Below are 7,093 nucleotides of genomic sequence, written 5' to 3' on the forward strand. Positions count from 1 at the left end.
ATTCCTTACGGTGACATTGGCATCACGCCCCCCTCTTGCCACCTGTTTTGTACAGCCCACTTTTCAGTGCACGCTGCTACTGTGACACGTCACAAGTGCTTAAATCTAAGCTAATCCCCCAGTGATCCCGGATAACTCAGACGGTAGAGCGTCAGACTTTTCATCTGACGTTCCTGGGTTCAAGTCCCTGTTTGGGCGTGTAAGCCAACTTTTGTAGAGCGTGGAGGATTCGGATTTCTACCTTCCTATCCATCTCAGCATGAATCAACCTTTATCCTTTCCTCATCATCTTGTTTCTCATTATTTTTATATAATTATTTGATTATCTGAATGAGTAATTAACTTTGAATTGATTTTAACTAATGAATAAGTTAACACATTGCTTAATATGAGAACGTTCAGTGCGTTTGCCTGTCTCTTTATAACTTTTTCAGGAGCCACCAAACTAAGTCAGAGGTCACGGAGGCCTTGAGTGGAGCTGAGGGCTGAGGACCGGAAGCAACTGTCTCCGTTGTTATTTCTAAGAGTTAATACTATCTAAAATGTCTTAAAGGATCTTGCTGTTTTTACGGTTAATTCTTTTAAGGTGATTCTACTTTTTATTCAAGATAGACTTTGTGTAGTAAGGATATAACTGCCTGAATGTAGATTATACCAGTTTTTAACCAGTTTTGATAAAGACGGCTGAGACTACACTCAGCCTCGGATAAGAAACAGATTATTCTTTAAGTGTCTGTGTTCTATTTGATTGTGGATCCGTTTCATAGGTCTGGAGTCAGCTCTGAACAGTCTAGTGGATGTCTGACGTTTATGTTTGAGATACTGTTCAGAATTGTATGCACGCACCCTACGTGGACATTTTCCTAGTCTATCTGTGTTTTATCCAATCAGGTTAGAACACCTATATGCGTGACGCAGTTAATGACCTTATGTGAGAGTAAAATTGTTATTGATTTGTGATTGTAAGCAGAGCGGCCTAGGAAGTCATGGCGAGTGTTGAAGCTGGCTTCTGCTGATGTAACTGCAAACTATCTTCAGTAACCTTTATTTATTTATATAAATCTCTGACTCAGGCTCTTCTTCGTCTGACAGACTGGTCATTCTTTGGGTTAAACTGCATACCATCCCTATAAGCGACATCTATTGCTGGTGAGCTCTTGCTTGCTCTACATGTCATCGGGCAGCACGACCAATGCACCAGGCAAGAGCACAATGGAATGGTCAAGCTTCGTAGTCGTGGCCGAGTGGTTAAGGCGATGGACTAGAAATCCTTTGGGGTCTCCCCGCGCAGGTTCAAATCCTGCCGACTACGTCCAGGCTGCGCGCAGGATTTAGTTTGCGACTTTCCTTGATTGTTTGCAACCCCAATGTTTCTGGGGAAAAGGGATGTGCTGGTAGGCAAAAGCAACAAAAATAAAACCGCAGCGCGCACAAACTGACTGCCCTGGGGGCCCTCCATTTTCAAAGACGTATGACAGAGAGTGAGGCTTCAGCGGCTGTCCCGTAGCTCGCCGTGATCGTATAGTGGTTAGTACTCTGCGTTGTGGCCGCAGCAACCCCGGTTCGAATCCGGGTCACGGCATGCTTTTCAAGGTGGCATTGACGTTGCACTCTGTGATGCCATCCGTAATCTCCAGCCTCCTTTTAGTGCAGGCTGTGCTAATGGCACGTCCTGAATGTTTACGTTTCCTAAAGTGTGGAAGACTAGGGATTCGATATGAGCAGCGGGTCCTTTGATGCCAGCATGCTGTGTAGGTAAGCATTGATCAAGTCACGCTTCTAAGGCATGGAAGGAATCGTTTCAATGGTTAAGTCTCCATTTATTGCCACAACAACAGAAAGACCTTCTGCAGTTGTCATTGATCTTTTTGTCTCCTATATGACATTGAGTCCAAACTACTGTGTTTTACTGACGTCTACACCTACAACAACCATAAACCCAACCTCACAGTAACCTGTTGTGTTTTAGCAACATCTACACCAACCACAAGTCCAAACCCCACCTCACGGTAAACTTTTGTGTACCGTAAAGGTCTGCGCCGACCACAACCCTAAACCTTGCCTACTTGCGAGGCACAGCCATGGAGCCCGGGTAGCTCAGTCGGTAGAGCATCAGACTTTTAATCTGAGGGTCCAGGGTTCAAGTCCCTGCTTGGGCGTGTAAGGCTCTTCTTGTGGAGCCACAGTTTTTGCCAGTGAGCTATCGCTTGCTGAAAGTTTCATCTGGATGCACAACACGTGTACTAGGCATGAGGACATGGAGAGCACAGGCAGTCTTGTAGTTGCGGCCGAGTGGTTAAGATGATGCATTCGAAATCTGTTGGGGTCTTCTCGCGCTGGTTCGAGTCCTGCAGACCACGTGCTCGTCCTCTTCCTTTTTAAACTTGCAACAGTCATCAAATGTTTGCAATTCCAGCGTTACTTGGGAAAAGCGTCGTGGTGGTAGGAGGAGAAAAACAACAGCGTGCGCTCACTGAACCGAAAGGGGCAAATCAGAGGGAGGAACATGTCGCACAGGGACCACGACGGCTGTCCGGTAACTCGCCGTGATCGGATTGTGGTCAGTACTCTGCATTGTAGCCGCAGCAACCCTGCTTCGAATCAGGGTCACGGCAGGATTCCTTACGGTGACATTGGCATCACGCCCCCCTCTTGCCACCTGTTTTGTACAGCCCACTTTTCAGTGCACGCTGCTACTGTGACACGTCACAAGTGCTTAAATCTAAGCTAATCCCCCAGTGATCCCGGATAACTCAGACGGTAGAGCGTCAGACTTTTCATCTGACGTTCCTGGGTTCAAGTCCCTGTTTGGGCGTGTAAGCCAACTTTTGTAGAGCGTGGAGGATTCGGATTTCTACCTTCCTATCCATCTCAGCATGAATCAACCTTTATCCTTTCCTCATCATCTTGTTTCTCATTATTTTTATATAATTATTTGATTATCTGAATGAGTAATTAACTTTGAATTGATTTTAACTAATGAATAAGTTAACACATTGCTTAATATGAGAACGTTCAGTGCGTTTGCCTGTCTCTTTATAACTTTTTCAGGAGCCACCAAACTAAGTCAGAGGTCACGGAGGCCTTGAGTGGAGCTGAGGGCTGAGGACCGGAAGCAACTGTCTCCGTTGTTATTTCTAAGAGTTAATACTATCTAAAATGTCTTAAAGGATCTTGCTGTTTTTACGGTTAATTCTTTTAAGGTGATTCTACTTTTTATTCAAGATAGACTTTGTGTAGTAAGGATATAACTGCCTGAATGTAGATTATACCAGTTTTTAACCAGTTTTGATAAAGACGGCTGAGACTACACTCAGCCTCGGATAAGAAACAGATTATTCTTTAAGTGTCTGTGTTCTATTTGATTGTGGATCCGTTTCATAGGTCTGGAGTCAGCTCTGAACAGTCTAGTGGATGTCTGACGTTTATGTTTGAGATACTGTTCAGAATTGTATGCACGCACCCTACGTGGACATTTTCCTAGTCTATCTGTGTTTTATCCAATCAGGTTAGAACACCTATATGCGTGACGCAGTTAATGACCTTATGTGAGAGTAAAATTGTTATTGATTTGTGATTGTAAGCAGAGCGGCCTAGGAAGTCATGGCGAGTGTTGAAGCTGGCTTCTGCTGATGTAACTGCAAACTATCTTCAGTAACCTTTATTTATTTATATAAATCTCTGACTCCGGCTCTTCTTCGTCTGACAGACTGGTCATTCTTTGGGTTAAACTGCATACCATCCCTATAAGCGACATCTATTGCTGGTGAGCTCTTGCTTGCTCTACATGTCATCGGGCAGCACGACCAATGCACCAGGCAAGAGCACAATGGAATGGTCAAGCTTCGTAGTCGTGGCCGAGTGGTTAAGGCGATGGACTAGAAATCCATTGGGGTCTCCCCGTGCAGGTTCGAATCCTGCCGACTACGTCCAGGCTGCGCGCAGGATTTAGTTTGCGACTTTCCTTGATTGTTTGCAACCCCAATGTTTCTGGGGAAAAGGGATGTGCTGGTAGGCAAAAGCAACAAAAATAAAACCGCAACGGGCACAAACTGACTGCCCTGGGGGCCCTCCATTTTCAAAGACGTATGACAGAGAGCGAGGCTCCAGCGGCTGTCCCGTAGCTCGCTGTGATCGTATAGTGGTTAGTACTCTGCGTTGTGGCCGCAGCAACCCCGGTTCGAATCCGGGTCACGGCATGCTTTTCAAGGTGGCATTGACGTGGCACTCTGTGATGCCATCCGTAATCTCCAGCCTCCTTTTAGTGCAGGCTGTGCTAATGGCACGTCCTGAATGTTTACGTTTCCTAAAGTGTGGAAGACTAGGGATTCGATATGAGCAGCGGGTCCTTTGATGCCAGCATGCTGTGTAGGTAAGCATTGATCAAGTCACGCTTCTAAGGCATGGAAGGAATCGTTTCAATGGTTAAGTCTCCATTTATTGCCACAACAACAGAAAGACCTTCTGCAGTTGTCATTGATCTTTTTGTCTCCTATATGACATTGAGTCCAAACTACTGTGTTTTACTGACGTCTACACCTACAACAACCATAAACCCAACCTCACAGTAACCTGTTGTGTTTTAGCAACATCTACACCAACCACAAGTCCAAACCCCACCTCACGGTAAACTTTTGTGTACCGTAAAGGTCTGCGCCGACCACAACCCTAAACCTTGCCTACTTGCGAGGCACAGCCATGGAGCCCGGGTAGCTCAGTCGGTAGAGCATCAGACTTTTAATCTGAGGGTCCAGGGTTCAAGTCCCTGCTTGGGCGTGTAAGGCTCTTCTTGTGGCTCCACAGTTTTTGCCAGTGAGCTATCGCTTGCTGAAAGTTTCATCTGGATGCACAACACGTGTACTAGGCATGAGGACATGGAGAGCACAGGCAGTCTTGTAGTTGCGGCCGAGTGGTTAAGATGATGCATTCGAAATCCGTTGGGGTCTTCTCGCGCTGGTTCGAGTCCTGCAGACCACGTGCTCGTCCTCTTCCTTTTTAAACTTGCAACAGTCATCAAATGTTTGCAATTCCAGCGTTACTTGGGAAAAGCGTCGTGGTGGTAGGAGGAGAAAAACAACAGCGTGCGCTCACTGAACCGAAAGGGGCAAATCAGAGGGAGGAACATGTCGCACAGGGACCACGACGGCTGTCCGGTAACACGCCGTGATCGGATTGTGGTCAGTACTCTGCATTGTAGCCGCAGCAACCCCGCTTCGAATCAGGGTCACGGCAGGATTCCTTACGGTGACATTGGCATCACGCCCCCCTCTTGCCACCTGTTTTGTACAGCCCACTTTTCAGTGCACGCTGCTACTGTGACACGTCACAAGTGCTTAAATCTAAGCTAATCCCCCAGTGATCCCGGATAACTCAGACGGTAGAGCGTCAGACTTTTCATCTGACGTTCCTGGGTTCAAGTCCCTGTTTGGGCGTGTAAGCCAACTTTTGTAGAGCGTGGAGGATTCGGATTTCTACCTTCCTATCCATCTCAGCATGAATCAACCTTTATCCTTTCCTCATCATCTTGTTTCTCATTATTTTTATATAATTATTTGATTATCTGAATGAGTAATTAACTTTGAATTGATTTTAACTAATGAATAAGTTAACACATTGCTTAATATGAGAACGTTCAGTGCGTTTGCCTGTCTCTTTATAACTTTTTCAGGAGCCACCAAACTAAGTCAGAGGTCACGGAGGCCTTGAGTGGAGCTGAGGGCTGAGGACCGGAAGCAACTGTCTCCGTTGTTATTTCTAAGAGTTAATACTATCTAAAATGTCTTAAAGGATCTTGCTGTTTTTACGGTTAATTCTTTTAAGGTGATTCTACTTTTTATTCAAGATAGACTTTGTGTAGTAAGGATATAACTGCCTGAATGTAGATTATACCAGTTTTTAACCAGTTTTGATAAAGACGGCTGAGACTACACTCAGCCTCGGATAAGAAACAGATTATTCTTTAAGTGTCTGTGTTCTATTTGATTGTGGATCCGTTTCATAGGTCTGGAGTCAGCTCTGAACAGTCTAGTGGATGTCTGACGTTTATGTTTGAGATACTGTTCAGAATTGTATGCACGCACCCTACGTGGACATTTTCCTAGTCTATCTGTGTTTTATCCAATCAGGTTAGAACACCTATATGCGTGACGCAGTTAATGACCTTATGTGAGAGTAAAATTGTTATTGATTTGTGATTGTAAGCAGAGCGGCCTAGGAAGTCATGGCGAGTGTTGAAGCTGGCTTCTGCTGATGTAACTGCAAACTATCTTCAGTAACCTTTATTTATTTATATAAATCTCTGACTCCGGCTCTTCTTCGTCTGACAGACTGGTCATTCTTTGGGTTAAACTGCATACCATCCCTATAAGCGACATCTATTGCTGGTGAGCTCTTGCTTGCTCTACATGTCATCGGGCAGCACGACCAATGCACCAGGCAAGAGCACAATGGAATGGTCAAGCTTCGTAGTCGTGGCCGAGTGGTTAAGGCGATGGACTAGAAATCCATTGGGGTCTCCCCGTGCAGGTTCGAATCCTGCCGACTACGTCCAGGCTGCGCGCAGGATTTAGTTTGCGACTTTCCTTGATTGTTTGCAACCCCAATGTTTCTGGGGAAAAGGGATGTGCTGGTAGGCAAAAGCAACAAAAATAAAACCGCAACGGGCACAAACTGACTGCCCTGGGGGCCCTCCATTTTCAAAGACGTATGACAGAGAGCGAGGCTCCAGCGGCTGTCCCGTAGCTCGCTGTGATCGTATAGTGGTTAGTACTCTGCGTTGTGGCCGCAGCAACCCCGGTTCGAATCCGGGTCACGGCATGCTTTTCAAGGTGGCATTGACGTGGCACTCTGTGATGCCATCCGTAATCTCCAGCCTCCTTTTAGTGCAGGCTGTGCTAATGGCACGTCCTGAATGTTTACGTTTCCTAAAGTGTGGAAGACTAGGGATTCGATATGAGCAGCGGGTCCTTTGATGCCAGCATGCTGTGTAGGTAAGCATTGATCAAGTCACGCTTCTAAGGCATGGAAGGAATCGTTTCAATGGTTAAGTCTCCATTTATTGCCACAACAACAGAAAGACCTTCTGCAGTTGTCA

General features: G+C 45.8%; 8 non-coding genes across 8 annotated transcripts; all 8 read left to right on the top strand.

The window, feature by feature from the left end:
• Positions 1–1,230: 1,230 nt before the first annotated feature.
• trnas-aga (transfer RNA serine (anticodon AGA)) lies at positions 1,231–1,312 on the top strand. The gene has a single exon. It is a non-coding gene; the product is annotated as a tRNA-Ser (tRNA).
• Positions 1,313–1,510: 198 nt separating this feature from the next.
• Positions 1,511–1,582, top strand: trnah-gug (transfer RNA histidin (anticodon GUG)). The gene has a single exon. It is a non-coding gene; the product is annotated as a tRNA-His (tRNA).
• A 504-nt stretch (positions 1,583–2,086) lies between these two features.
• On the top strand, positions 2,087–2,159 carry trnak-uuu (transfer RNA lysine (anticodon UUU)). The gene has a single exon. It is a non-coding gene; the product is annotated as a tRNA-Lys (tRNA).
• Positions 2,160–3,847: 1,688 nt separating this feature from the next.
• Positions 3,848–3,929, top strand: trnas-aga (transfer RNA serine (anticodon AGA)). Its single transcript has one exon. It is a non-coding gene; the product is annotated as a tRNA-Ser (tRNA).
• Positions 3,930–4,127: 198 nt separating this feature from the next.
• On the top strand, positions 4,128–4,199 carry trnah-gug (transfer RNA histidin (anticodon GUG)). The gene has a single exon. It is a non-coding gene; the product is annotated as a tRNA-His (tRNA).
• A 504-nt stretch (positions 4,200–4,703) lies between these two features.
• Positions 4,704–4,776, top strand: trnak-uuu (transfer RNA lysine (anticodon UUU)). Its single transcript has one exon. It is a non-coding gene; the product is annotated as a tRNA-Lys (tRNA).
• Positions 4,777–6,464: 1,688 nt separating this feature from the next.
• trnas-aga (transfer RNA serine (anticodon AGA)) lies at positions 6,465–6,546 on the top strand. The gene has a single exon. It is a non-coding gene; the product is annotated as a tRNA-Ser (tRNA).
• A 198-nt stretch (positions 6,547–6,744) lies between these two features.
• Positions 6,745–6,816, top strand: trnah-gug (transfer RNA histidin (anticodon GUG)). The gene has a single exon. It is a non-coding gene; the product is annotated as a tRNA-His (tRNA).
• Positions 6,817–7,093: the final 277 nt, after the last annotated feature.

Source organism: Danio aesculapii, chromosome 4 (genome assembly GCF_903798145.1).
Source record: "Danio aesculapii chromosome 4, fDanAes4.1, whole genome shotgun sequence".
NCBI lineage: Eukaryota > Metazoa > Chordata > Actinopteri > Cypriniformes > Danionidae > Danio > Danio aesculapii.